This window comes from Candoia aspera, chromosome 8 (assembly GCF_035149785.1).
Source record: "Candoia aspera isolate rCanAsp1 chromosome 8, rCanAsp1.hap2, whole genome shotgun sequence".
Lineage (NCBI taxonomy): Eukaryota > Metazoa > Chordata > Lepidosauria > Squamata > Boidae > Candoia > Candoia aspera.
Genome location: NC_086160.1, coordinates 56,280,318 through 56,308,121, shown reverse-complemented (window position 1 = coordinate 56,308,121; position 27,804 = coordinate 56,280,318). Strand labels below are relative to the sequence as shown.

The 27,804-nt window shown below is 37.9% G+C and overlaps 1 protein-coding gene across 1 annotated transcript in view; it reads left to right on the top strand.

Annotated features, from left to right (window-relative positions):
* The first annotated feature begins 4,226 nt into the window (after positions 1-4,226).
* Positions 4,227-27,804, top strand: part of TET2 (tet methylcytosine dioxygenase 2) — a 79,334-nt gene continuing 55,756 nt past the window's right edge. The window contains exon 1 of the mRNA XM_063310779.1: positions 4,227-4,518. The gene's annotated coding sequence lies outside the window, so the exon portion shown is untranslated. The remainder of the gene's footprint in view (positions 4,519-27,804) is intronic.

Below are 27,804 nucleotides of genomic sequence, written 5' to 3'. Positions count from 1 at the left end.
TGACCAAGGATGAAGAACACTGGAAACTGCTGTTCTGCACCATTTAGAAGGTCACAGAATCCCCACCTGCAGTCTAAAAGACATGTCTCAGAGGAAGAGTTAGATTCTTTCTTCCCTATGTATAAAGTCTATGGGAAACTGGGATGTTGCTAAGCCAATGATAAAGACCAAATGCTTTTGTGTTCATTATATGTGAATGTTTTCATGTTTAACCATTACAGAGATGCATAAAGCTATTCGCTTTTAACTGGTGGGGTATAACATTTGTTATATGTATTTGTAACGTACTAATAGAATTAGTTCTACTGATTAATTTGATATTATATCTTGCAAGCTGATTGTTAATTCAATAGCAAATAATTGGTCTGTATTTAAGGAAAAGAACTCATAATTCAAGATGTAGCCCTATGCGTGCTTATCTGGATATAAGCTCCACAATTACTTCTAAGAAGGCAGATTAGAAATGCATTGCATATTATTAATTTTTACTAGTTTAGGCTGAGATCCTACACACACCTACTTGAGTGCCAATCCTCATGAACTCAGTAGGGCTTTCTAAGTAGATGCATGAGTAGATACTGACAGACATATTTAACAACTGTCTAACAAAAATCACTCTTGGCAGTGATTTTAAAAAATGGAAATACATTTAAATTTTGAAGGATGAGTGTGTTTAACAAGATACATTGGCCTTTTTTCAGTTTAATTCATGGGGCAACTTCCTGTTTATACTTATAATATACTGAGGACAGAATATCTTCACTTGTATAGTCAGCATTTCTGAATGATTCAAAATGTGGAAGGATGTGATTGGATCATGTTTACATTCTGCTATAGTATGTTGCTTCTATGCATTATATGTTGTGTTAACAAGAGAAATTGTAAGCTGCGTAGGGCCACTCTAAACCCAAATTAGTCCTGCCAGAGGACTGCTGTTTGGAAGTAAGCAGCAAAGACTTTTGACTGAACTCTTATTGTAAGGGTCTGAATAAGCTTCAGTGAGTGAAAAATGAAGTAATTCACCTATAATATGTCTGGGTCCTTAAGGATGTGGTGGGAAGAAAACGTAGAAATATTAATCAAAATGTGTGGAGTCAGCTAACAACCTGGAGGTCAAGGTACTTCAGGAAAGCATAAGGCATACACTTTGTATCCAAGGGTTAAGTTGCGTTGTGAAATAATATCTGCTATTTGGGCTGAAATGGTTTATCAATCCTGTAAGAAATAAGATTTGTTGTTGCCTATAGCAAGAAGCTTCTCAAAAATAGACAGGCCACACCTACAAAGTAAGCATTTCAAGAAGGCAGTTACAATCTGCTTTTCAACACTGAAAAGAAAACAGGTGAGTGTGTTTGTATTTCTTTTAATTATATAGCAAAACAAAACTGTATCTTATGTTTTATAGGAAGCATGTGATTTTTTAAAAAATGAACTTCAGGCTACACAGATCAGCAGCTGTTTCTTTTGGTAGATATGGGATGGTGGGGAAGAGACGCACAAAAAAGATCAGCATATGTCATGGCATAGATGGAAAAACATTGGCAAGGAAAGGATAGGCTTCTTTCCAAACTGGAAGAAAGCCAAAGAATATTCCAGACAGACAAGAACCACCTGTTAGAACACAGAAGGACAGAGATCAGGGCTGGCAGAGGCTTCAAATGTGAAGAAGAAGTGACTTTAATGATCATTTTAGTAAATATAATGAAAATAAATACAGAAAACTGAAATACAGATACAGTTGCCTAATTAGCAATCTAAGATGTTACATTAAAAAAGAAAGATCAGGGCCAGTGCAAGATGTTCTAGCAATAAAAAAGATGATTGTCATTACACTTCCTCCTCTCCTCCAAGCAATCCATGGTTCTGAAGAGGTTTTCCTCACTGTGAAGCAGTGGGATGAAGCAGCCACCGAGGCTGTCTCTGTCTCTGTCACTGCAGTACACACAGCCTCTCAGGGTGTCTTTTCCATCTCTTGATGCAAAATTGTAGCACTACTTTAACCAATGCAAAAAATGAACAAAGGAGCTCTCCAGAGTGCCTATCAAACTGACTGCTTCCTTGAGGGCACTGCAGAAAAGATGGACTTGAAGGCTGCCTGGGCTTCATAGTCCATCCTTGGCAGAGGGAAATAGTGGCTAAGGCAATTAAACATAGAAGCAAGACTGATGGACAATGAATTATAGAAAGATGGAACACTCAGCAATTCCATTCCCCATTTGGGCCATGTGAACCTCCTCCTGGACTATGCCATTTTGGGGTGTTCCAGAAGTAAATACTTCTACCTTGAAATAGATAGATGAGAGGAGGTTCAACAGGGCTGGAGGAGAACAGAATTGGTGAAATGTGCACAAGAGAAAGACACTGAGTGCATATTAAAGTGCTGAAACTCAAAACAGCTTTCAACTCCATTGGTGATACATTCTTGCAACGTGTTGTAGAAAATGTCTTTCTGCTGTTTTTTTTGTTTTGACTATAGTCACTAGGGTTTCTCAACCAGGGTTCCGTGGAACCCTAGGGTTTTGTGTGAGGTCACTAGGGGTTCCCTGGGAGATCACAATTTATTTTAAAAATTATTTCAGTTTCGGGCAACTTCACATTAAAGAAGTAAGTTTCATTTTTTTTAGTTTAAGAACACTGTTAATGCATATATACAGGCCTACCCATGAAACAAATACAATAATTTTGTAACTTCTGGCCTATATTTGAGCCTGAATGTGCAGGGCCGGAGGCCTGAAAAATATTTCAAGGGTTCCTCCAGGGCCAAAAGGTTGAGAAAGGCTGCCTTAGACCTATCTATTCAGAAAAAAGACCCACTTTGTTGAGTCTGGTTTATTTCCAGATATGCAGTCGTGAGGTTGTGCTGTAAATATATTAAATCTCAAAAAACCACTTATCAATAATTTTCAAAATAGCAGTTATTCATAGTTACAATGTATGTTTTCATTACTTTGTTTCGATGCTACTGTGTCTATACAAAGTTTCCAATTATTTTCAAATGACTGCATTATTTCCATGTTCTCACTGGAATATCTCTATACAGTACCACTTTCCTGCTAGATTTGGTAGATAATAAAACAAACCATAAAAGAAGATAATAAAAACAAACCATAAAAGAAGCATTAAAACAGTAACATTTTGTGTTCCAGTCTGACCTATATTTATAACTTCATTTTCTTTATCTCCTTAAAGTTTTAATTAACTGTATGTTACTGCCAAGGAATTTTTAGTAGCAACTTGCAGTTCTAAACAAGGACCGCTGGCAATATGGAACCCCAGGTTTACCAAGTTTTCTACTCTATACCATTTTCTTTTAGGATTGGCCTGTCATTCTCTGTACCAACCTGGACTTTCTCCCCAATGAAAAACAATATTCTTAAACCTCGATTTCCCTCCCCTGCCCCCAAATCTATTTTTCCGGGTTTTATAATATTAAATTCGCCGAAATGCATTCATGCTGGATTTTCGATGAAGATCAACCTGGTTTGGAAAGACTGATCTGGAAAAAAAGTTTTGCGGGTAGATATGCTTTCAATGCAGGAGCACTGGGGGCGGGGGCATGGGTAGTTAGGGAAAGGCACAAAAGGACGCGTGTGTCACTCAGCCGGCGCAGCTAAGTCGGAAAGTGCCCTCGCTGAGCGAGACCTCGCCAACTTTGGGGAAGTTCCGAGGCAACCTTTGAAAGAGACCCCCAGGTCTCCCGGAGACTCTCGCCACCAATGAGCGCTGACTATGGAAAATGCCGGGCGGGGCTTGCGAGGGAGATGACGCTAGGCAGCGAGCCATTGTGAAAGCTTCCTCCTGCTTAAAGGACCCGGGAGCGAGGCTGCGAGTTTCCCCCGCACCCCTCCCGCCCACCAGGAAACAACATCTGTTAGGAATGACAGCTCCTTGTTTTGAGCCCTTTGTTTGCAACTGTCTCCCCCGGCTGGAGCGCCAGCCAGCGCTCGTGATCGGAGACCAGTCCCCTCCCGGGCGTTTCTCCCTTCCCAAGCGACTTCCCCGTCCTAAACTTTGCAAACTCCACAGCTTTAAGGCAACCCTCACCTCCAGCACTCGGAGAGCCTACTGTGCACCCTAACGCTGGACGGGACAAGTGGGTGAAAGAATCCCCATCCCAATAAAAAGATTTTCCGGGGAGTAGCCTTGCCTTTCTATGTGCAAGCCCAGCAGAAAGGGCTCTTTTTTTTTTTTCAAGGAGACAGTTGCGGAGGCCTGCCTCTGCCCGTCCCGGTGCCTGGAGAAGCCGCGGACCGTCCCCTTCCACCTCGCTCTCCTCTCCCCGGTGGGTCTGGGAGCTCGTTCTCATGGCAGTCACGTCCGGCAGTGGGAGCGTCGCTGGGGCTTCATCGAGTGATGAGAGAACAGACGTCAAAACGGCCTTATGAATATTGATGCGGAGGCAAGTCTGCTTTCGTAAAGGAGCAGAAGGAAGCAAGATGGCTGCCCTTTAGGATTGGATCGAAGGCAGACCAGATTGCTTTGGCTGGAGTCGGCGAGGCGGAGGGACTGCCGAAGGAGGTCAGAGCCCTTCTCACGTTCTTTCTTTCTCTCTCTCTCTCATCCACCCTGTCTTCTCCAGCCTCTCCCTTCCCTGCGTTACCCGCCGGGCTTTGTGGCATGACTTTTATTTAAAGACCGTTTGGGGAAAAAATAGGGGAAGCCCCCCACTCAACTCTTTGTGCCTGCGATACTAAGTACAAATGGGGGGGGAGAGGAGAGGAGAGAAAATTATAGGTGCTGCTGGAACATGGCTGTCAAATGGGATTTTTAAAGCGAAGGTTTGAAAGGGGCTCCTCGCTCGCTCGCTCGCGCGTTCTCTCGTCCCCGTTTCTGTGTGCGCAGCCGTCGCCTGGAGAACTTTGCTTTTGAGCCGTGCTCCGCAGTAGCGGAGGGTGGCTGATTATTTCCGTCCGTTTCCAGAGAAGTCACTCTGTCATTTTAAGAAAGTTCCTCGTTTTATTTAAGTTGCGCTTCTCCCTCTTTTGCCTTCTTTCCCTTCCTCCGCCCTTTAAATACATGTTCCTTGTTCACACACGTGCGAACTTCCCCGTCGCTTTGGCTTTATTCTGGAGACTCCCGAGTGGGAGCAGTTCGGATAGTCGCTTAAAAGAAAGCGGGCGCGAGGGGGGGGGGCGTGGGGAGAGAAATCAATGGTTGTGTTAGCTGGATAAAACTTTACGAATCTATCCTTTACCCCTCTCCTTTTTGGAGTGGAGGATTTGTGATCTTTCAGCCGAAAGCAAACTCTTTCTAGAGAAGTGCGGGCGTTCTGTTAGCTGGGGCGGAAAGGAGCGGGATGGCTGGGCGAATTTTTTATGTATAAACGTCTCTTCTGGCTTTGTGTTTTTCATGACTGCACCCTCATTTTGGTTTACCGGTGAGTGACAAGCAGACACAAAGACAGGCGCAGTGCAAGGTGGGGGGGGGGAGGTGGTAGAGGGGAAGAAAAGGGGGGGGGGTTGTGGAGTTTTGAGGACTACAAGGTCAGGGGCGCTTAAGGAAACTGACGCGCCGTCCTAGGAGAGAAGAAGAGAATTGGAAACATTAGGGCTCCCCCCCCCCATTTAACAGTATCATCACCATTATCTGTATTATGGCTATTACTATTTTGTGATAACAACTGCTGGCCTGTGTTTCGATGTGGGGTGCAGAAAACACAGAAACATGCATCCCTCAAAAATGATTGCCTTGTGACAAGCTCAAGGATGATAAATAATATTGGCGACGAATGTTCCATTCAGATGCGAAATGCTCCGTGGTGGATACATTTTAGCATGAAAAACAATTCCAGTCACCCCATCAGTGATACTTTGGACATGTAATGGAAGCCTTTATAACATTGTTTCAGTTGAGCTAAGTTTTCTCCAGTGCTAATTTGCAAGCATGTAAGCTTTAGCAAGAGAAAAATGTAGTACATGGGGACAGCACAGTATTCTTTTTGTGACTTGTTTATGGGGTTGGAGAGAAGGAAGGAAGGGAACTGATGTGAGGCTTACAGGAACATTCACTCTTAATGATCTCATTTTGAGGGTCCCCCCCCCCCCCAGCAATGGACATATGCAGATACAAAATCTAATAGCACAACATGGCAAGTGATGTAAGACAGGGATTTGGGTAAGTGTTACATATTCAAAATATGAAGAGAAATCTCTCTGTATTGAAGAAAGCCAGGGCTGTTGTTTGTCAGCTAATGAGGCCATTGTATTTGCATTTTAATGGCAGGCTAACATGGGAAAGGGGGTGGGAAGACAGAATAGTGGTAGCTTGTAAATTCATTTGCTTAATTGAATGTGTATTCTGTGATGGCACTTTCAGTGAAGAAGGGGACATACAGGGCTTATTTGTTAAACAAATTCAGCAGATGGATGTTAGTGGTCAAGGATCACAGAAAGGCCTCAATTATAGGGCTGATAAAGGGCAGAGAAATTCATATGTTACAGATATCCCTGAAACAACATTACCTGTTGAAAGCCACCTTTCTGAATCATGCCATCCTTCTTGAAGTTAACAAGCTGCAGACTTTTTACAATATTCCCTTGAATGGTTAAGATAACTCATTGCACTGTTTCCGTTACAGTATATAACAATTATTCTGTGACCTTAAGAATTAGGATTTTCTTTATTGTTCTTCTTTCTCAAAAACAGCAATATAAGTTCCTAGATTTTTACTGAATTATGTAAATTATAGATAGGTGTTCAGAGTTTTATTTTAAAGAAAGCTATTTATGGTCCCTTGCTCTAATAGTAAACTTCTCTATCAACGACTGAATCAGTCATAATTTTGTTAAATGTGTGTATCAAGCTGTTATGACATTTAAATATTAAAATCTTCCAACTATTCAGAAGTTGAATTAACATTTGACCAACTTCTATCCACACACTCCCTTTTTCAGTTAAGGAAAAATAGATTCATTGAGGATCATACTTGAGCTCAGTATATACAATAATCCTGTACATTACAATACAGTTCATGTCCTCAACTGCTGTTGTAGATTTCATGCATAGAGATATGTCTGGATATTAGTAGTAGTGTAGCATGTAGTAAAATAATTAACTAATTCCTTCCAGTTCGTAGTGTTCTATGCTTTAACCTGAAGTTAAAGTAATGGGAACCAGAGCAAAATCTGAAACCGCAGGTTATTGTGGTTGGGGCAAAAGATGTTCATCAATTCTCAGTTGTCTTTCCATGCTTCTTTTGTCCCAAGCTTCCTCCACATATACCTTATGTTTCTTGTGAAGTTCAGTGCAATTGGTGATTGTTGACTGACACAATTAGATGAGCCTCTGTTTGGAATCTTGAGAATGTTGTCTTTTCTTAATTTGGGGGTTGTTACTTCTTTTGTTGCCTACCCACCAAAACTAATGCTTGATGGCATCCTTGAAGACTCCCCCTCCCCCAAACTCTTCTAGCTTTTAATTAGCACCTGCAGAAGCTCTGTGAGTATCTACATGGCCCTTGGCTGTTCAGAAATAGACAGATGTGTTCCACAAGAAATGGTTGGAGTCCAGTGCTCCTGAAGTCCCAGACAACAGGTTCAGTGGTTATAAAACTCAGTACAGTAAATGTATACAGTACATATCAATGTAAGAAACTTAAAATGTTTCCTTTTCATGACTGAATGCTATTGTACATGTAAGCTTTCCTTTAATAGCAAATGGCTTTATCATGGTATGGAGCATCTTAAAGAGCTTTCTGAGGATTTTTTCATTTACTGCAGGTTTTACACCCACCCACCCATATTGTGTGTATGTATGTATATATATATATAGAGAGAGAGAGTGTGTGTGTGTGTGTATGTTGAGGAAAGGAAGATCGATAAACATACTACCTCTTTAAAAATGTTAATATTTTATCACTAGGTAGGTTAAAAATAGTGATATTTTTCACTAAGCATAAGGTACTGCATTGTTTTTGTTCAAGAACAATATGAAACAATTATTGACTTGATGTTCTGGACAAAAATGTTGCACTTCATGAACTATTATTATAAACAATAACTTTAAGATTTGTAATGGCAATTTGAGCTGATTCTGGCTGCAGTCAATGATGCTTTCTTTTCAGTTTTTAACTTTCTTGAAGCTGGCACCATCCAAATTTATTGGAAATGTAATGTTCAGAATATCCATACAGCATGGCTGGGGAGGTTGCTGTAAATAAATGTGCTTTGGGCTTGCTGCCATTATTTATTTATTTATTTACTCACTCACTTCTGTTAGATTTATAGCCCAAATTTTGTTCAGGAGTTCTGCTCTCCCATTTTTCTGCACGGCGGGAACAATCCTGTGAGGTAAGTCCAAGTGGGAGTGACTGGCCCAAAGTCATCCAGTGAGCTGCTGTGCTGCAGGGGACTTGGACATGGGTCTCCCCAGTTCTTGTCCAGCACCTTAATCCCTACACTCCAGTAGCTCCATTGTTGTCGTCTTCATATTCAAGATCATTGGTACCACTAAGATTCCTTTAAAAACAATGAGTAGGTTTACACATCACATTAAATTATCCTCTTAAAATTCACATTTTATTCAGTTGTATATTTTTATTTGAATAAAATGAATACTTCAAACTATACAATAATCTACTTGGTTAAAATTTATCCTTACTGTATATCAAGCCTTTAAAATCTGACCACAGTCCTGTACTTCATGATTACAGGTGAGACTTCATGAGGTTGCTTTATTCAGAATTACTTTACTCAAGTCTGAATAATTGTTTTCTTGAAGTAAATACCACAGAAGAAATGTAAACTTAATAGGTTGCCCCCTTAAATTCTGACAAGCATAAAATGTTGAGAAAATCAATGTTAGTAAAAAGTGTTATACTAAATATTATTGCTCTTGCTTTGAGGAGAATTTTTTTATACATGGAGACCATATTCAGAATTCAGCAGGAGCAACTTCACAACCTTATTCTTTTACAAAAAAAAAAAAGTATATGCTTTTTGGATTTGTAGACTGTCCTGTTCCTGATGGTTTAGCTATTATTAAATATCCTACTTTCCTTAAACTCTTAAAAATTGCCCAACAACAGGAAACCCATAAAGATAACCAACACTAGGTGTTTTATAGTTCTAGTGATCTTGCTTCCTTCGACAGATGAGCTAAAGCTGTATGTGGTTTAAAAAGTCCCATGAAGTCCATGAAAGCTTCCATCCCAGCCAGAACATAGGGATTCTTGATATTTATTTCATCTGTATCTTACTCTTCTTCTAAGACTTTGAGTTCAGGTATGTCACTTTCTGAACCTCCATGTATCCAAATGTGGAATACATATGTGAGAATGGGCCCTGGAATTAGAAAATTGTATTACTTCATGAAGGTAAGTGTACCAACTGCTATATTACCATTACCATTAACTATGGCTGTTGAGCAATATATCACTACTTACTGGATCACGTTGGAAATAAGTATGAAATGCTGTAAACTTCTCAAAAGTAACTGTTGATTATTCTTCAGCTTCATCAGAAAATTAGTATTTATGTTTTTATGAGTGAAGATAGCCTAGATTTACTATATCTGTAACTACTCTGCATGATCTCACTCACTTGCTACAGCTTCAGAGATTTCCCCCCCCCAGGATTTCCATTGCTATAGCATAATTTTCTAACATTAATATGAGCTATTACTGGCCAGTTCTAAGCTGAGCATCTCCATCTGTATACTTACATAATTATAAAAAGGGTCATAGAGGCCAACTCTCTGGTTAATTCATAAGTCCCAATTAAAGCATCCACAATGGATGGCTATCCAACTTCAATTTAAATGCATCCAGTAAAATGAATGCTACTTTTCCAGGTGGTATGTTCAGCTGTCAAACAGTTATGCTATTAGGAAGATTTTCATCACATTTAACTGTTATTTGATTTCCTATCTAAAATTCTTTATTCCACATCCTCCAGTTTCGGATAATAGAGCATAATTTATGGCCATCTGTGTATCCCTTAATATATCTGAATAGTGCTATCATATCCCTACTCAGTGTTTCTCTCTTCTTGGTCTTTTAAACACTTTTGAGTCACTTCTAAGTGGTCAGTTTTAAAAAGACTTGGTGACTATCTAAGAAACTGTGCTGGAGGCCATGGTCACAAATTAATTTGTCTAACAAGGTAAAGTTATTGATTTATTTCTGTTTCCTGATTGCTGCAAAGGCATTTTGCCAATTCTTAGTGCTGTGACATCATTCAAAAAGGCTATTTGCTTGATATGCTGGTTCTGAAACGCAGTGGGATGCATTATGAATCATAAAAAACTGACTGCAGTCTGAATCAGAAATACACTAATCATATGACTGGATAGAAACTAAAAGGGTTTTTGTATACATATATCTACTGTATTAACATTAAGATCTGAACAAGTAACAGCAAATCTGTTTACTTATCTGATTACTTGACCTATAGAAACTTAGTTAGGAATTTGCTTTTAGATGGTGCTGATATTACTGATTCTATATAGTGTCATGTATTGTACAGAATTGCAAAGTACCTTCTCTGCTTTGGGACTGAGATACTATTTTCCATTTCCAGAACTCAGCTACCTGAATGATAAGCACCAACATCTGACAGTCCGGATCAGGGCCGCAATGCAGTGGGGGAGGGGGGGCAAGCAGGGCATGTGCCCCAGGCGCAGCGCTGGGGGATGCCAAAATGAGCACTGGGGGGGCACCAAAATGAGTGGTGGGGGGTGCCAAAATGGGTGTGGAATCCATGTTAGCCCCAGTGACACAGACCCTAGCTGCGGGCCTGGTCCTGATCTATATTAGTTACTAAGAATTTGAAATACTAAAAAGGAGCTATCCAATTTGATTCTTCCTTTTATACAGGTAATGAACAGTAATGAACTTATGAATTGCAGCCTCAGAAAAACTATTTTCTATTGAGCTCCAGATTCTTGTATTATATAGAAAGCTACCTTATATGGAATTAGATCATTAGGAATATCCAGTACAGTATTAGTTGGCTATGGATGGCCATCTATGTTATCTATCACTGATGGACATGGGTTTTCAGACAAGAGGCCTTCCTATCCTGACCTGGAGATGTCAGGGATAGAACTTGCAATCTTCAACATGTGAAACCAGTGCTTTCTATTACACCTTAAGTTTCTTCATTATGATAGATTCTGTTCAAGCAACCTAAGCAGTTTTCCTTTAGGTTATCTCATTGCAGTAATCCTATAGTATCTGAACAATTGTGAAATAATGGAATGTGTGTGGAACAGAGAATATGGACTATAGAACTTGACAGTCAGTGGTTCTTGTGCACATCTTTATAGAATCACAGGGTTGATGAACTCATTTAGGATACTGAGTCTATTTCCCTATCTCATTATTAAGTACCATGTTTGAGTGAACCTCCATAGAAGGAACATAAGTCTTGCTTTTCAGCAGATGGTGGCCTGAAAAGCACTAATAAGTTGATTGGGTGTCTTGACACAGTGTATGCCTTTTCTGTGTCCATGTTATGATTACTGTCAGTAATAATACAGCTACTGTATTATCTACTGTATGTTATCCATTCTCTGCTAAAGCGTAGGAAATGTTACAGGGACCTATACATTTGCTTATCTGAAAGTACTATGCCATCAGTGTAATGAAAAGTGAGGTGATTGTTTTGTTCATTTGCCTGAGTTATTTAAGGAGACTATAGTGTATCCCAAATGGTAGTGATACTTAGGTCTGACACAACATATTAGAGAGAATAAACTGCCAAGCAGGCTGCAAGATATGGATGAAAGGCATTATCGTTGTAGCAATATGTAATAATTCTCTTGGCTAAGATTCTGAATGTGTTCTTTTATCCCATATAGATATGAGCTAGAGTGGCTTTCAGTCCCTTTCTGATTGAACTTTGAAGCCTTTTGTCTGAAACTTGAGCAGAAAGCATACTTTGAAGAGTCATTTTGCAGTGACATTAAATGAAGAGTGGTTAATTATACAGAAAGGTTTGGATAGCAGTGGTGGACTAGTAATCATTCTGTTTCCATATCTATATTTTCTATGCTTTAAAGATAGCTCCAAAGAATTCTTATGTTGGAAGGGAACATTGAAATACATATATAGTCAATTTTCCAGTTGAACTGAAGCAGGGAAACCATCTGGGCAGCATTTATGGGAAATAAATATAAATTATTTGTTATATGAGCCCTTCTCCAAAGTGCTGAACCTGAAATCACCGGTGGTAGAAAAGAACTCTACTTTAGGAATCTTCAAATATCTAGTTTCACAGCAATGGAAGTTGAAAGAGTGAGGAAAATGAGGAGTGGTGGCTTTAAACAAACAATTTCCCCATGAGCTTTGAACAAGGAATTATCCCAATTCATAGTGAAGTCTATTGAAAGCAAACATTCCCAAATAAACATAAATTCTACAGCTGAGTCTGAATATTTTTCAGTGTGGTAAGTCCTACTATAGACATCTGTTGGAAAAACTCAGTGCTTGGGAAAATAAAACTTTATTCTTATAATTACTTATCAGGGAATAAGATTTATTGACTTCAACTGCTAATTACCTTGCCTATATTTTATTTCAATATATTTAATATTAAATATTAAAATATTTTATATATATATATATATATATATATAGCCTGATTCACAGGAGAACTTTTACTGTTGCTAGATTTGAAGCTTTTCTATTGTTATATATGTATAAAGTGTGTATGTCTGAGTCAGACATAAAGTTTATATAATGAAACATCAGCAAAAAAAAAGTAAAATACCAACAAAAATTACATGTGTATTATATGTGATTTCCAGAAGAGTTGTGAAATTTTGCAGTTTACATTGCTGTCCATCATTTAATATAGTAGTTACAATTGCTTAGTGTATTTTCTGTGTTGCCCTGCTGCACAAATTTTATGTTCCTGTATATATTAATCTTTTTTGATTGTTAAAAAAGGATGATGATGATGATGATGATGATCAATCAGACGTAGTTTGAGCGGAAGTCACTGAATGACATTCTTTTATTGTCTAGAATATGATATTAAATCTGGACAATAAAAGAATCTCATTCAGTTGGGAAAATTGTCTGGTGACTTTCTAGCTTTAAATCCATTAAAAAGCGTGGGCCATAGCGCTTGTAGTAGCTGCAGTGATATCCAAAGGATCTAGTTATGAGAACTGGTCAGATGTATGTGCATGCAATCCACAGAATTCAAAAGCTTTGCTAGTCCCTTGCAAAACTCCACCCCCAGATGTTGGAGGGGAGAGACTCCCTAGGAAAAAATAAAAAGATGCAGCTGATTATGCAGCCTTATATTCTCCCTTCCCAGGCAAGAACTAGCAAGGATATATGAGAAAACATACCAAACAAATTTTTAAAAATCCTTCAGGCTATTTCTGTTGTTCAGTATAAATACTTCAGTATAAATAACTTTGTATGATGAAGTAAGGGCATAAGGTTGTAGGATGTCACTTCAACAAACAAGTTGATCCAAGTTTTTTCAAGTAAACATTTGTGCTATAAAATCTATGCACTGAGGCAGATCACATGCCAAATGTGTACACATTATTTTCATTAATGAATTCAGATTTAATGTAGATGTATCATGATTTAGATTGCTTATTAGCTCAAAGATGACATGAATTCATAATGCTGATTTAGCAAGTTGCATAAATAATGTTTACTTTATAATTGTCCAGTCAGAATGAACTTGCATCAGCATTAGCATGTTTTAGACTGTTTTCCAATCCTTTGTTTGGGCTGGAGAGCCAATATGCCTTAAGAGTTTCATATTTGCTATATTCAAAAACTGCAACCTATGTATCCCTATACATCCGCAAACAAAAGTGCAATTGAAATAGAAGGAAATTGCCTGGAAGTTCAGTTTAGTGAGATTAGATTGAGAGTAATACAGACAACTAAATAGGACTTTAATTTAAAATCTTCAACTCTGGAAATAAATTACAGGATCTTCCTTCTAACTGATCTTTTGAATTTTTTTTCCCTCAAAGGCTATATAATCCTTGCATGTTTTTGCTTACCTTGCTTTGTCAATTCTGGTATTAAATATGTTTGCGTTATAGTCTGTCTTCATATAATCCATTCAGTAATCACTGAAGTTTGGCACTTATGTTGGTCTTGTTTCAGAGGGAGGACAGCGAAGTAGGTATTGAAAATGTCTGTCATCCTTCCAGAATTCAAATACATTTCATGACTGACCTCTCGGGAAAAACTGTAAGATGTGTTGCCTCTGCCTTACCGTCGACGGAGTCTCTTTTTTTCCCCTATTCAGCACTTCAGATCCAGTCAGAGTAAAGACACCACGTGGACTTTGCGCACATGGCTACACTGTTTACAAACACCCTCCCAGAATTCGCAAAAGCTGTTGTGTAACAGCCAAGCGGGCGCAACGTATCACTAGTTAACAGCATTAGTCTACACTGGTCTACAGTTTCTACTCCACCATTCACTATTGCCCACAACCACCTCATATTTAATGCATGCTGGATGATAAATATTCCAGGAGGTGGGGGGTTGTCTTTTTTTTTTTTTTTTAAAAGAACCTTTTGTTTTGGTGACATTCAGCTCTGTAGCGTACAATCAGGTCATCTGTGGTGAGCCAAAAATAGAAGCTTCACTACTTGACAGAGAACTGGAACTGGGCAGTACAAGCTAGAGTTTGTGTGACAAAGTGAATAAATATTAGTTTCTGCTTTCCAAAAAGTCTAATAAAAAGTCTGCACTTACAAACACATGTGAGTCAGGGTAAGTAAGTTCTGATTTTGAGGATTGTAAAAAGTATGGAACAGTCCAACTGGCATATGTTAACCAGAGCTGCAATAGTATACATGGTTGGACTATATAAATCACATAAACAGGATGGATATTGGAGAGATTTATCTTTGCAGGATTGTAACCTAAACTACTTCTTATTTAAAAGTCTATTATTAGTATTAGTATTAGTATTATTATGGGATTCTCTTTAGCTAGAAGCTCTAGTGTATGTTAGGCCAGTGAGATGGACAAGTTACTACCAATTCACAGGTATTATAGCAGAGAGTGCTTTCTCCTATTCAGACAGCAGGCCACAAATTATGATAATCTTGAACCAATTTGTCATACATTTTTCATGTGGCAGACCCAGAGACCTATTATTACCAACTATCATGCAAACACATAAATATATTTAATCTTCAAAAGCCCTCCTTCCTTCAGTGGGCTTGTTCTTGAAGCAGTACCCCAGGGGTAATAGTTTTAGTTGGTCTTTAAAGTATTCATTAAAGCAAACATGAGTGTGCAATAACATCTTGTTATACTTTCTCTACTCTAAGTAACTTTATTGAATGGTCACTGAACTCCCTAGCTCATAATTTCTAAGGTCCAGTCTTTGTCTTGGTTTGATATGAAGGCTATGTATTTTCCTTATTTCAGATTTAAATAGTCTGAACTACTCATGCTCAGTAGATTTTAGATAGATAGATAGATAGATAGATAGATAGATAGATAGATAGATAGATAGATAGATAGATAGATAGATAATGCATTAATCAAATTTAGAAGGCTGCCCAAATTATAACCTATAATTCTGGATGGCATACATATATAAACATAAAAACAATCATTTTTTTTTAAAAAAACACAACCCATGTAACCTGCACAATCATGTATATATTAGCTTCTTATTGTAAAAATTCAATAGTTAAGCTTATGACATTTTAAACCAATGGGAAGAGACAAAAATAAATACACTGATTTTACTATGTTATGGATAGACCTGTGGAATAGGTTGAAGTAAAATAATCCTAGTGAGAATCTCACAGATATAACAGAAGATAAATGGTGAATATGCAAACCTTAATCAGATGTTGAAAACACTTCCATTTAGGAAGTAAATAGAAATGTAGTGTCTAACATTTGAGTTGTTTTTAAAAAATGGGTTTCCTTTTGTTGCTGTCTTTGTTTTTGAATTTTGCCCTGTTTGTTTGCCATTAGTAAAACATTTGTACTGGTTATAATTTTTTTAAAAATGGGTATCTTTTCTTAAAAGGTGAGATGAAGCAATGGAACATGTGAATGTTCAACAAACTGACTACAATAAACTACCTTAAAACTGACCAGAAATAGTTAAAAGTTGTTCTATATTACTTGCTTTATAAGGCTATATATTGTCCCTTGGATTAGTTTTCTTTCTGTAAGTTCAAATTGTTTTAAAAAATTAATTATAGTGGGAGAAAGCAGAGATCTTAGCCTTGCCTTGAACTTAGGGATCCTTTAGAATTAGAATTAAAGTTATTTCTTTTTAGGACATTATTTGACAGCATCTTGTCAGCCATGACAAGAGAACTTATTGACGTCAAATGGGTTGGAACACATCAGTCCTATGCGACAAAGATAGCTTAGATGTATAAACCTTATCATGTCGAAAAGGGCCTCCAGAGCTGCAGCTCCAGGTCATTCTGTCATCTCACAATGTGGCTGGGTGCACATGGTTATAATGTTTACAAACCTGATCCCAGAATTCCTGAGGGCGGTTATGTAACAGCCAGCGAGTACAGTATCAGACTGATTAAAATGACCTGGATCACGGACGTTGGCGTAGTCTCAGTGAAGCAGTTGGACGGAGAAAAAAAGCAGAGACTGGGAAACTGCATTAGATATATCTGAGCAGATAACAGTCCTCTTGCAGCTATTTTCAGTGTCATGAGCAGAAGCATCAAGAACATAAAATAAATGCAGTGATGTATTCTCAGTACTGTACTGTAAGCTTTTGTAACTGAGAATATTTTATGAACATTATAACAACAAAGAGCTCTTTCTGAAAAGATCTTCTTGAGTTATCAAAGTATAGTTGACATTTAAATTGTATTTTGAAAAGGGAGAATGGAAAAGCTACTTGCAAATGGAAATATTTGCCCAGGCTATGAGCTATGTAAAGGACTTTATCTGCAACAGACTTTCTCTGCATGCAGCATGCTGGATTTTGTGCAAGATCATATGTAGTTATTAGAGGTCTCATTGGAAATCATGCAGTATTTACAGAACCTGTGGTTAATAATGAAGCCAGTGGGTGTTAGTCAACTAGTTTGCCATATGTTAGGGTTTCATACATGCTGTGAAAATCTAAAAGCTTAGTTGTGGATGCCATGCTAATGATAGGAAGAGCCTGTCTGTTGTATTTATAAATACAGTTGTAATAGATTTTCAGGGATATAATGGTTTCTTCTTATAACATGTTAAGAAAAACCTGTTGTCATAATAAACCTCTTTTTGTTTTCACTCCTGGAGTCAATTTTATGTGTTCAGTGTTATTTTTGTAGCAACATAATTCATATTGTTTTCTGCTGCTTCTAAATTTATAAAAGTAAAGCAAATGAAATAATTATTAGAGATTTATTGTAGCTCATCACAGATGTAACCTAAAATGTAGTATTTTATTTAATGCTGATTTTCAAATATAAGAGTTAGCCATTATGGTATCAGATTAAAAATAGTGCAGGGGGAAGTGTAAGTGAATGATGCAAACGTTGACCAATATGGCTTATCATACCTTGGGTGAACAACTGTCACTGATAGTAATCAAAAATGTAAGTTGAACAAGGCTGTGCAGATCCTTTAAAATAAGCTGTGCATGCCTTGAAAAAGACCTGCTTGCTTCATTAATTTGAAGAATTGTTCTTTGTATGGACTTCTGCCTTTGGCAAAATACCTGTTTCAAAGGATTTGCACAGCCCTAATTTTAAACCATTAATTAATCCAGGATCCGTATAATATCCCATCTAAAGTGTGTGTAAAGCATTATTAAATGATGTTTTGTTAGGAATGTGGTATGCTTACACCTTAATTTAGAAGTTCTGAAGGCAGAATGTTAAAGATACCATGAATGAATTTACTTCTTGTTGGGTGTTCGCTCAGATGAAGTCACAGTTTGTAGATGGTCTGCAATTCTGTCACATCCCTGTATCTCATTTTAAATGCTTTAGAATATAAATTGAGGGAAAATAAGCAACACACTTTACTCTTACTCCAAATGAAAGCATTCAGAAACAGAGTAAAATGTTATGAGGCAGAGCTGGCGCCTCTGTTATCAAAAGTTTATGAAATTCTTATTAAACTGGAAAAGTTCAAGAGCAAAATCTTTGATAAGTTCAGAACAGGAGATGTCCTTGTCATTTGCCATACTTTTTAATAATTAATGTCTCTATCATATCTTTCCTTTCTCCAGATTTGTTGAGTTCAGTGCCCCTAAATTTATACAAACTGTGGAGCTGAATCTGTGCTGATCACATTAGGTTATTTGCTAAAAGTAAGTTGGCTGCTGGCTTGTTTCAACTGTTGCTTGTTGTATTAGGTAACTCATGGCATATGCATTGCTGACATCCCATGGTATTTATCTATTTTTAAATGCTATGTGCCCTGCTACAGAATATTATATTTTAAAGCGTTAATTCACTATCATAATCAAATAGTTTTGAAGATACTATTTTAAAGGCCCCTTAAGATTCAGGTGGAAGAATAATGCAAACAAAATTCTTTGCACAGAATTAAATTAAATGTTTGAAGGCTATAATTCTGTACCTTGAAGGAAGCTTCACTGAGCTTAATGGGACTTATTTCTGGCTAGACATGTAATACTGGAAGTATTTTACATCATTCTTCTGACCTCAAGAGCCTTTGAAGTAATGTGCTATTTTAAAACAACATAGCTGCATCTCACTAAAAAAGAAAACAAAACAATTGCTATTTCAGTAAAAGCAGAATATTAAAATCCACCAGCTGTGCAGTAATATAGTACAACTTTTTAACCCCATAGAGCTCACAGTATCTGTCATCCTTTTCACAGTAAAGCTCCTGCAAGCAGGAAAAGCAACTCTGTAAAGCAGTCATTTGGAATTATTTTGGCCAAATGTCAGTGGAATACAATTCATTGGTTTTGAGGAATGGTACAATTTTCCAGTTTTTCTTTAGCATCGACTCTAATTTAACAGCAAACATATTAGCAAGCTTTTCTATGTACTTTTGAAGCTAACAGTTCAGACCTCAGTTCAGGGTATATCATGAACTCAACTGTTTTTTTCCTTGTGTAAAGGAAATGAAGATTTCCAAAGAGGCGGTGTTTACAATAGTATTCAGCATTCGAGCAATTTCAGCAATTTTGCTGAAAGTATAAATTGTCTCTAAAGTTCATAAAAAGCTTTAAAAGTTATGCTGTTAAGGGACACATATAGGCCCAGTTTTTTGCAAAGAGCAGATGATACAGTCAATCCATTTTGTGTGTGTTTTATTGAGCCATTTGAGATTGCAAGTGGGGATTTTAAATTTGAGTATTTCTGTATTGGAAAGAGATTTGCTTCAGGTGGCGAGAGAAGGGTAGTTCTGTGGGTAGGGTTTTATTTATTTAGTATGTATGAGAAACCGTCAAACACATAGATGCTATCCCCATCTGACATCTTCATTGTTTGAAAGTCATGGCGCATCTATACTGGCGCATCTATACTGAAGGAACGAATTTTTCTGAGAACTCTGTCCCTTATATTAGCCTGCCTGGAAATACTTCAGAGAATGTTAAGTAGGGCTACTGTATCTGGGATGACAAGGTCTAAATGACAGCAAGTGGACACAACAGTCCAACTCCTTGCTGCCATGTAGAGGTGATCCATATTTTTGCAACCCAGATCTAGTAGTATTAATGACCTACTAAGTATAACTGTTAGGGGACACAGGCAAGTTAGATAACATTCAGAGGAAAAAATATATATTTTAGTTTTGCAAAAAGCAGCTGCTGTATGTGTCAATTTAGATGGATATCTCAGAATAAATGCAGATGCTGTCATGGGCTTGTCATCCACACAGTAAAAAGGAAGAAAGAAATCTTGTCCAGCAGGTTTAGCAAAACCACACCTTAAACTGAACGATCCATCCTTTTGCTTTAGTTTGGTTTAGATGCCAAACAACAATTTTATACAACCATTTTCTTTCTGTAGAAAAGTATAATTGAAGAGACCTGAAGGCATGCTAGAAAGCTTTGGAGATGGCTTTTCATACATGGACTGATGAGTTCCTTAACTATTAATAAAAGCACCATCTTCAGACAGAAATGATCCTTCGGTAGTTGGATCCAGCAGCCTGGGATATAACCCTCTTCTTGCTGAAAGTTCTGTACAGCTCAGTCACTCTGCAATAGTACTTGAGTAGGCTTATTTCTGACTTTCTGAAAAGAACATCTAGTTTTAGATAACCTTGTTTCAGAGGACTGGGGAAAAGGATGGGAGCGGTATGGACTGAAAATACAAAAATGGAATCCTTTTCCTGGGCTTTGATTTCAGAGTAGAAAATTTTCTAGAATTGTAGGGAAAGCTGCACAGTAACCTTCAATAATCAAAGAGTATGAAATGTCAAGAATAAAATTGCCACATTTTAAACAGAAAAAAACCCTAAATGAATAATACAAAGAGTAGTTACATGAGTAAGGCAGATCATTTGGAAACAATTTGAAATCTGTCCATTTGATTGCTTAAATCAGCTCTGTGAATATAAAATATGTGATTAATAAAGGTATTGTGTAAAGGGTCTGCTACATGCTTAGATTTCTAAAGAGTTGAAACGAATTCCTGGAAATTCCAGCACACATTACAAATATTCAAGAAAGATATTCTTGTATGCACTCCTTTGTTTCCCATTTTAATATTTCATGAACATGTGATATTATTTTAAAGCTAGCAGTGATGGGCTTGCAAAGTTTAATATTTAAAGCAGATGGCTGCTTTAATAAGATGGTTGCTATAGAAACTGCACTGTGAATGCAATGGTTTGTATTATGTATGTCTCCTTGCTAAATAGCTGAAATGCTGTTGAAGCAAACACTTGGAGTACTGTAGTAGCATAAGATGGAATAAAATGGTAATATGACCACTAGATGGTATATTTATTTTAAGTGGGATGCACTTGAACTGGACACTTGATATTTCTGAGCTTTGCTGAGGTTTTCGTTGAATCTACATGAAGTGTGAGTGGAGATATATTCTAAAAATAGCCCAGTTCAGCTGCCGCTGTATGATATGGTAATTCGGCTAATGCTGCATACATACAGTTCAGGGAGAAGAAGGAGGAAGTGGTGCATCAGAACCTCCTGCTGTAATTTTTTCCTTTAAAAATGCAGAACTTGTCATAGCTCAGGGGTACAGCTTTTGTTTTTCATGAAGAAGTGACCAGAGTCAATCCCTGGAACCGCTTCTTAAATGTTCAGTGACAACCCTAGGGAAGATGCTTGGTAGCTTTAGGACAAAGTGTAGTACTGGGGCCGAGGTAGTCTGGATCCAAAGGACTATGCTTCAAGATGAGGAAATGCTTCTGAAGTAAGCAATAAATTGCTCAGTACTGCTTATTGAAAGGCAAACAACACTGTAATGGCAATGATTACAGCAAATGTGGATGAGCTTTTTTTTTTTTTTTTGGCCTTCAAATTAGTGTCGACTCCTGAAGGCTGCCTGGACTAGTCCCTGCAGTTTTCTTGGCAAGATTTTGGAAGTGGGTTGCCATTGCCTGCTTCCTAGGGCTGAGAGAGAGTGACTGGCTCAAAGTCACCCAACTGCCTTTGTGCCTAAGGTGAATTAGAACTCAAAGTCTCCCAGTTTCTAGCCTGATGCCTTAACTGCTAAAGTGGCTCTCCAATATTTATTTACTTAAGTCTGAAAATGCCTGACTTTGGGCACTTTACACTGTAATAAAGCTAGAACAATAAAATGAAAGAATAAAGAGATGTGCATTCCCCCCCTCCCGCTTCCCAATCATCAGGGTTGGCACCATATCTGGGAGGATACCATTCCAGAGGATAGGTGTTGCAATAGTGAAGGCAAAATTCTAGGGTTCAACTAGATGACACTGTTTAATTGAGGGGACTAGAGTGCAGCTATTCTGCAGATCTTACTGCATGGGCAGAATTTATCGGATAGGTGGTCCCTCAAATAACCAGGCCCTATGCCATGAAAGGCTTTATATGTAATTGCCAACATCTTGAATTGCATTCATAAAGCAAATGGCAACCAATGCAGCTCACAGTAAGTGTCACATGGGCATACTATGGCATGCTTATTACTCGCTGCGCCACTGCATTCTGGACCAGCTGTAGCTTCCTAGTGATTTTCCAGGGCAGCCTCAAGTTTATCACATTGCAGTAATCCACTCTTGCATGAGGGATTGTCCAAAGGGCCTCCTGATCCAGAAATGGGTACAACTGGTACGCTAGATGGATCTGTGCAAAGGCTGTCTTGGCCACAGCTGCCACCTGCTCTTAAAGCAGGAGCTGTGAGTCCAAGACAACCCCCAAATTGTATTTTTGAATGGGAAAATGTAGCCCCATCCAAGACTAAAAATGGAGACTTCACAGGACCAGTGAGCCCAAATATCCATAGCCTAAGTCTGTTTCTTCCCATCCAGACTCACACAACCTCCATAAACTAGGGCAGGACATCAACAGCATCACTTGCACAGGCCAGGGTTGAGATATATAATTGGGTATCATCGATATACTGCTGAACCTATGGGTGATCTCCCCAGCGGATTCATGTAGATGAACAAATAGAGAGTGTTGAACCCTGCAGCACCCCAAAGGTCTGTGGACTTGATCTCTCCCCCATCCCGCCCATCAACACTGATTGGAATCAGTCACCAAGAAAGGAAGAGAACCACCACAATGCAGTGCCCCCACCCATTCCCAATCCCGCAGCTTGACCAGAAGGATACAGTGGTTGACAGTATTGAAAGTCACTGAGAGAAGGACAAGGATCATGAGGATAGACACACCAGCCCATACTGGCTCTGCCAAAGGTCATTGACAAGCACAGTCAATGCTGTCTCAGTACTGTATAGACTGAAATGGGTGTAGATAATCCATTTCCTCCAGTGCTGTCTGAAGCTGTTGCTTGACCAGCTTCATAACAACCTCCCCTAAAAAGGAAAGATTGAAGACTGCACAAAAATTGTCCAGGATTGTTGGACAATGTATAATATACTTCTGCCATTATATTTCCCAGGGATGGGTGGGGAGAGTTCGGGTATAATGATATCACTTTTTGTTTTGTATTTTTCCTTGGATAGAACTAGTTACAGTATGTGCACTGTAATCAAGTACTAAGTTGTCAATTGAGTAGGACAATTTATCTTCATTACTCTGGAAATTTTTCCACCTTAATTACTCTGGAACTTTTTTACTTCCTTTTGCTTGACCATCCAAACACATATTTACAGGTCTAATCATTGCCCTGCAGAGAAGAGTATGAACAACTTGATGCATCGATTTTCACTGCTGAGAACTCATGAAGCACTGTGAAGTAATTTCATCCAGTGACTGCAAATGCATTATGGACCAGATTAAATCACTAAAAAGCAAAATGCAGGACAGCAGGATGTTAGAGAACGCTAGTCATCCTCACTGAAATAATAATGATGTAATGCACATTGTCAGAACCTTGAGATAATATAATCTGATTTGAATGAAGATTCAGCCAAATATGTTAGCCTTTGTCTTGGGAGATCTACAGGATTTCTCCCAGACCTTGTATAATTTCATTAGCACCGTGTTTTGCTTTATGTATGCGGTGAGTGAATAAAATGGATAAAGCAGTGATTAAACAAACCCCATATACTGCTGCACATATTCTTTTCTACTGTCCCACTGTGGTAAAAGCAACAGAGAAAGCATGACTGTCATCACATCTGAAGAAAGCCATTTGGCTGAAGTATTCCCAGAATCAGATTATTCCATGAAAAGTTTGTTTTTGGAAATTATCTTTAATGGATTTTTTACTGTATTACTGACAGAGGGCATGTTTGTTTGGGAGAACTATGACCCATCCATTTGAAAAAGTCAGTTTTGAATATATTGTATTGACTTATATCTGTTTCATTCACAGTAATTTAATTTGACTGTGGAAAAGAAGAGTTTGCACTTACTTTCAATAGTAAAAGTTTTAGCAGTAAATGTCTGTGGTGAGGGACTAGGCTAATTATAGTACCCCTTGTGACCACAGAGAAACTCAACAAATGTGATGTGTTGAGCCTCCCTTGGCTAATGTGGCTTTCTCACTTTGCACATTTGTGGTACTCTGGCTGTGCCTTGATCTTTAAAGCAATGGTCATTGCCACTTTGGACCAACTTCTGTCTCATTAGAAGGGATTCTTTTCTCTCCTCCAGACTCAGACCTGTTCATCATTTTAACTTCACAGCCTGAATACTGCAACAAGAGCTCGTTGTAGCTCTTCACAATTATGTTTCAGAAGCATAGATCCCATTCAGGATTCTGGCAGTCTCAACACAGTTTTGGAAGAGAAATAATTTTTCTTACTCGTTAAGCAGCAAAAGTGGGTTTTAAAGTGTGTGGTGAAATATTAGAAGCTAGATCACCAGAGAAGGAAGAGATTTTTAATGGTAAAAGTATAATATTTTTTTTTATCCATTCAGTCGTGTCCAATTCTTGGAGACTGCCTGGACAAGTCCCTGCAGTTTTCTTGACAAGATTTTTTGGAAGTGGTTTGTCATTGCCTCCTTCCTAGGGCTGAGAGAGTTATTGGCCCAAGGTTACCCAGCTGGCTTTGTGCCTAAGGCAGGACTAGAATTCATGGTCTCCCGGTTTCTAGCCCAGTGCCTTAACCACTACACCAAACTGGCTCTCTAAAAGTATCATTTAGCTTCTTACATATTGTTTACTTTCCCCCTTCTGTGGTTAATGAAAGCAGAATAATTTACCCAAAGCAAGCAAATAAAAATAGAAGTATTGTTCGGTCTCATACTGTATATGTATGTAGATTACTCAGGTCAATTTCCTTCCTTCCTTCCTTCCTTCCTTCCTTCCTTCCTTCCTTCCTTCCATCCATCCATCCATCCATCCATCCATACTGTCTTAAGCTCTTGGATAGAATGTTCTTGACAGTATCACCAAGACACACAAATATGCCTTAGGCTCTTGCAATATATAATTGGGAGGAAAAAAAATAAAAGGATATTTATTGTTAATATTAATTAATATTATTTTTTACAATAAATTAATATTGTTTTTTCAGAGCAAGAGATGAAGAACATTTTGATGTATGTTTGGGACTTTTATTTTGGCAGCATGTTTTGTGAAGTAATATAGCAACTTATCTGATACAACTGAAATTCTAGATATGACTTTTGCAAGTTACAGTTAAATGCTCATCTGGTTTTTCTTGCCTTGCATTCCTTTGGGGAACTGCTAATAGAGGCATAGATATTCATAAGAGTACAGGTTTTGTTCTGAATAGAAAACTGGTTCATGAATCTCTATTACCACTTAAAAAAATAAAATGTTTACCTATGCTTAATCTTTTGGAAGGAACAGAAGAATAAAATGGCTGAGATTTGCTGCTTAGAAAAGCAGAACCAACTAAGGAAAGATGTTTTAAAGAAAACTCAAAAAGATAGTAAGAAAATGCAATTCTGTTAAAATTTTACTTAAAGAAGAGGAAAGCATGCTTCCCTTTTTTCCCCCTCTTCACCAGTGTTCAGTAAGTCCTGTATTCTTAATTTGTCTTGAAGGATAAACTGTCATCATGTTCTTGGTGAGAGACTGGGAAAAATGGTATGCTTGGAAGGTTGCATTAAATATATTTTCTGATAGATTAGGTCTTCATATTCATGTTTTAATTTTTTTGCAAATAAGCATTTTGCTACCTGAAGACTTTTTGGGGGTGGGGGGTATACCACAGTAATGTTCAGTTAAGAACAATAGTTACAGATAAAACCAGTAGTCAACAAATAAGAAAAAAGCAGCAAGAATGGATGAGTTTTCAATTTTGTTTTTTTTTAAGATTTGAAGGGAGTTGATAAATTCTAAGTATGTTCAACCCTAAAGTCCAGGGCAATTACCTATAAAAGGACCTCTAACTTATACTTACCAACATAACCATTTTTTTTTGTAGGAGTCAAGTAGGAAAAGCCCTTGTTGTAGATGTCAATGAGCAGTCATAACATTTTTCCAATTCAGGAGATCACCAAATCTGCAAAATGGCTGCCTTGTCTAAATTAAGCTTCAATTACTCTGTCCTTGTCCATCCAAAAATTGTATCCAGGTGTAGGTCCTAGAGCTTTCTCCTAGAGCCACAATTTAGTGACTATGTGAGGCAGAGCTAAGAATCACCTGTGTATGGCTGGCATTTCAGCCAATATTGTTGAATAGAATCGCAGAGTCACTCCATTTAATTGTGGAAAAATGTAAGTGGAGTTAAGAAGAACTAGTACTTTTCCCCATCCCATACTGGTTCCATCTGAAAAGCAGGCCAAAACCTAGATTACCAGCATCGTCCAAGTTTACCTGGAGTTGAGATCTCACTGCACATTAGCAACATTTTTATATTAGGCAATAATTATCCAAAACCATTTGATTTAAATTAGGTTCCTTCAGTAATGACATTGTGACTACCTAAGACAAGCCACCTTTTCTTACAATGGTACTTTGGTCATATTCACCTCTGATTCCTTTGAAACAGTATTATAAATACAAACAAATTTATTTGCAAAGCACCCCCTAAATTTCTTGGATTTTGAGATCCTATTTCAAAAAAGCTCTTTGCCACCTTCCATAAAAGCTCCATTTGATTCAGTGGTTAAGAGTGGGGTAAGATCTCTTCACTGCCATAGAATATGATCAAAGGAAGTTTCTCCGTATTTGGTCACATTTGGGCTTTAATAATTTATACTGCTGTTCCATGCCTACATCTCCCTAGAATAGCAAGAAGCTAATGTAAGTGAATTGAGAACATTTGGATTTAATAGTATTGAGAGCCTGGACCTTGTGTAGCTCCAAGTAGCATTTAGGGCTACAGTAAAATCACTAACTAAACCTGCAGGAAAATTCCAAAAGACCTGGGAAAAAGATTGCTTTGATCAAAAGGAGTCTTGACAGGAATAAAGAAACTGTTAGATAGTAAGAGGGTATCATATACTATATCTCAATTATATCTACATCCCAACATCAGATAGACACTGAATACTCACTTACAGCTAGACCAGGTACCTGTTCAAGGAGACTGATTCCCTATAGAACAAGACTGCCATTTTTCTACAGATACATTGAATATATCTCAGAGAGGATGAGTCCTATCCCTTCAGCCTACAAAGACTCAGTAATACAGATCAGTTCAGCATGTTTTTCTGGAATTAAGATAAAGTACTCTTGCCACTTTAACTGACTCAACAGAAATCAGAATTATCCACTAACTAGATGGCACTTGAAGCAAGCACTTGAGATCATTCAGGCTTGGAGGTGAATTCAAACATGAACTGGCTCATAAATGTCTTATTGTATATATTTCTGAAACTTTTTTTCTGAATTCTGAAAGACACAGTCTTGTTCACTATTTTTTGATCTGTTGCTTGGTCCTAAAGGTATAGACAAATTAATAGGAACTCAAGGAGATTAAATATGAATGGGTTCTCTAATAAGAACTCAGATTTCTCTCTACTTCTGTTTTCAGTGTAAATACATATTTTGATTCTGGAAGTTACCTTTGTGGGGAGCACATTAGGTAGATCACATACTTCAAATGCAGAATGTTCTAGGTATATTTTCTGACGGCTTCAGTTAAAATAGCTGCTGATGGAAATCTCTCTGCTTGAAATCTTACAGAATGTCTGCCAGTCAGACTAGACAACACTAGACTAGATGTACATATAGCCTGATATGATATAAGACAGCTTCCTAAGATCTCATAATGAATGCATTTCTTAGGAAGAACTTAGGGGCTTACAACACAAACTTCATGTGTTCAAAGAGGTTATTTAAGTTACTGCTGACCTCCCAGTTGATAGCACATGAGCCCATTTATCATTTTTAGTCATGATGCATACTATCGTC